This window comes from Etheostoma spectabile, chromosome 7 (genome assembly GCF_008692095.1).
Source record: "Etheostoma spectabile isolate EspeVRDwgs_2016 chromosome 7, UIUC_Espe_1.0, whole genome shotgun sequence".
NCBI lineage: Eukaryota > Metazoa > Chordata > Actinopteri > Perciformes > Percidae > Etheostoma > Etheostoma spectabile.
In genome coordinates, this window is record NC_045739.1 from 25,233,499 (window position 1) to 25,237,741 (window position 4,243).

Sequence of the window (4,243 nt, forward strand, 5' to 3'; positions counted from 1 at the left end):
TGTGGGGTATGTGGGGGTGTGTGTTTGAGCATAGTGAGGCAAATATTAACTTTGTCCAAAGTACATTACTGTTCCTAAATTACGATGCACCAACGCCAGCAGAGTTAAGGTATTTTAGTTCAACTCTGCTCTGAACTTCAAACTCTCTGCAGGAGCATCTATGGCTCATTAAAGGCTCATTTCACTGCACCATAACCTGCTCATTAAAGGCTCATTTCACTGCACCATAATCTGCTCATTAAAGGCTCATTTCACTGCACCATAATCTGCTCATTAAAGGCTCATTTCACTGCATAACATGCACTCATAAAGGTATTTCATGCACCATAATCTGCCATTAAAGGCTCATTTCACTGCACCATAATCTGCTCATTAAAGGCTCATTTCACTGCACCATAATCTGCTCATTAAAGGCTCATTTCACTGCACCATAATCTGCTCATTAAAGGCTCATTTCACTGCACCATAATCTGCTCATTAAAGGCTCATTTCACTGCACCATAATCTGCTCATTAAAGGCTCATTTCACTGCACCATAATCTGCTCATTAAAGGCTCATTTCACTGCACCATAATCTGCTCATTAAAGGCTCATTTCACTGCACCATAATCTGCTCATTAAAGGCTCATTTCACTGCACCATAATCTGCTCATTAAAGGCTCATTTCACTGCACCATAATCTGCTCATTAAAGGCACATTTCACTGCACCATATCTGCTCATTAAAGGCTCATTTCACTGACACATAATCTGCCATTAAAGGTCATTTCACTGCACCAGAATCTGCCAGTAAAGCTCATTTCACTGACCATAATGCTGTTAAGGCACATTTCACTGCACCATAATCTGCCATAAAGGGCTCATCATTAGCACATAATGATGAACATTGCACTGACACTGCTCATAAGGCATTTAACTGCACCAGATCTGCTCATAAAGGCTCATTTCACTGCACCAGAATCTGCTCATTAAAGGCTCATTTCACTGCACAGCAATCTGGTCATTAAAGCTCATTTCACGCACCATATCTGCTCATTAAGGTCAGTTTCACTGCAGATAATCTGCCTCATTAAAGGCTCATTTACACTGCACCCTAATTGCATCATAAAGGCTCATTTCACTTGCACCAGAATGTGCCATTAAAGGCTCATTTCACTGCACCAAATTTGCTCATTAAGGTCCATTCACTGCACCATACTCTGCTCATTAAAGGCACATTTCACTGCACCATAATCTGTCATTAAAGGCACATTTCACTGCACCATGAATCTGCTCATTAAAGGCTCATTTCACTGCACCATAATCTGAGCTCATTAAAGGCTCATTTCACTGCACCATAATCTGCTCATTAAAGGCACATTTCACTGCAAATAATTGCTCATTAAAGGCTCATTTCACTGCACCATTAATTCTGCTACATTAAAGGCACATTTCCTGCACAAAACCATACATCTCAGGTTTGTGGGTGTGTGTGTGTGTGTGTGTGTGTGTGTGTGTGTGTGTGTGTGTGGTGTGTGTGTGTGTGTGTGTGTGGGAGAGAGACTGATGGAAGTCACTGGTTAATTCTCCATGAGGTGGATTTAACCCTCATGTTGTCCTCAGGTCAAATGGACCCGTTTGCCTATATTAATTACCTAATTGTTATTACTCAAAACAACATGATTGATTCCACCCAACGCTCTTTGCCAAATACACATCTCTATTTTCCTTCATTTTGGGGGGTTTTATTCAATTTTATAGCATTTGAAAACAAATTGAAGTGGTTTTGAAATGTATTGAGTGGGGCGGCCTCTGGCTCGCCCCGTGTAGGCTGGGTCCTGCAGCGACCCGGGTTTGGGTCCGGTCCCTTTGCTGCGTGTCGTCTCCCATCTCTCTCCCCCTTTCATGTCTATCCACTGTCACTAAAATAAAGGGAAAAGCCCCCCAAAAAATAGTATTGAGTAAAAGTTGACATATTCCAGTCTCTGATTATCCATCAACATCCAGTCCTTTAATTTTAGTCTAAATAATTCCTAATTTTTGCTTTTCTAACTCAAACATTAGGTATAATTTCCTATAAATGAGGTTCATTGACCATAAATTCCAAAAATAACTGTAAAACTAAAGTTAATAAGTTAGTGTTACGTAGTGTTGAAAACGTCAAAAAAAGTGACAATCACTGAAAAAAAGCATCAAAAGTGTTGAAAAAAGGGACAAAAACTTAAGAAAAAGTTGAAAACATTGAAAAAAGCGGCAACAAAAGTGTTGATTTTCAATTTTGATGGGAAGACAACACGAGGGTTAAGAGAACACACCAATATAAAGTTCATAAAATCAGGATTAATGCTTTCGTGTGGACCGTTTTGAAATTATTGAACATTCGTTGTCATCCCCCTCTCTCTCCCCTTTCATTTCTTCAGGACAGGTAACGGCGTCTCTGTCACTGTTGTTGCAACCAACGTAATAATAACTTAGATTCATAAAGCGCATGTCATAAGTAATGTTACACGGGGACAAGGGAAAAGAAAATAGCCCAACACAAACACAGAGTAAAAAAAAACCCTGACAAATTTCATGTAAGTGACTGACGCACAACCACATCACGCACTCTACAGTTGTTTTATGAATGAAACAGACCTTTTACATACACCTGAGGGCAAATTTGGGGTTTTGAACTATGCACATTCCCTGTAATTGTCTCACGTCATAGTCGTCATCTGAAAAAAAAAACAACACTAAATCAAAGCTTTGTTGTCTCAAAGTACACCTGTAAAAACTGGGCTAATTGCATATCCTTATACAAAGTCTTATTACACAATTTTGCCAATTTTCCTGAGTTAATACGTTTCTTGTAACGGACAATATATACTTTTTTTGCCATTTGAATGCTGGGCCCTATTGGTCTTTTCTATGATGGCCCTGCCCCAGCGTCAGCCATAACTACAACAGATGACGTCTTAAATGACATGAAATTACAATTAGACCCATACAACGGAATCTCCTGCTTCCTTTTACCTGTTTCAGCTGGCTGGATATATACTGATATACTGATGGCACTTCACCAGCAAGCAGTACTTTTTGTGCAGTTGTGCTAAAGTTAGCTTGCTAACATGCTAATATAACATACACTGGCTGACACCTCGCAACCAACCACAGACTGGTTTTCTGGTGACAGTAACTAGGTCAATTTGTCTATTTCTGGAGACGTTTTACAAAATCAAAGCAAAAAAAGGCCAAACAAATAAGATTAATATTTTAGCTCGACTATGTCTAGTCTTCGGTGGTGAGCGACACAGACACGGACGACACCCCCTAGCGTCATGGCGGTGAAATGCACCGCAACCCCAGGACAGACGCTGTGGATCGTGTTTGCTATTGCCCCTAGTAATGACAGGAAGTTAAAAGTGACCAAAACACCAATGGAACCAACAAAGAAATGGGTGAGCCTGCAAAGTTATCAGTAGGGGCCCCCACATCTCTAAAACACACCATGTCCTTGTTTGTTCTATGAGGTGAGACAGAAACCTAAAAGCCACCTGAGGCCCGCGGTGAGCCGACAGCGACCTAAGCCTGAACTCATCGCTGGTTTCCTTTGAAAACAGCGAGACAAAGACGCTCCCCTGTCTTGTCTTTTCACAGGGCTGCTGTCAAAACACAACCAGGGGCTCTGCTCTCTCAGACAAGCCTGCACTCTGCCGGGAACATTTTGTCCATGTGTGGGTGGGTGGGTGGGTGAGGGGGGGGGCTGGAGTTGAGAGTTGTTGGACAAATCTTCCGGCTTTGAAAGGGATCTGTACATTCAGCACCTCAGGGGAAAACATCATCATCTTACAAAGACCACACACATGCATAAACATTCACATGTGTACGGGCACGCACACGCAGCGAGGACAGCGGCTGCAGACACAGAGAAACTCCCACAACCTGAGCACAAGATAAGGAAAACACAATAGAGTTTGGAAGCATATTTGAGCACAAATATGTGCAGGATTACAAATAGGGGTCGACCGATACTGTTTAATATTCACCTGTGTGTTATATCCAGTACATGTCCAACTGTAAATCTTGTTCACAACACTAGTTATCTATATGTTATATTCATAGGACAAATCTATCTGTAAAATTCTGTTTATAGTAGTATTCATTTCTATATTTATTTAGTACATATCAATGTCCTGCACTTATGGAACCAATGTATATCCTGCCCTTACTGCTATTGCACTTCTGGTTAGACCTAAACTGCATTTCGTTGCCTTGTCCCTGTG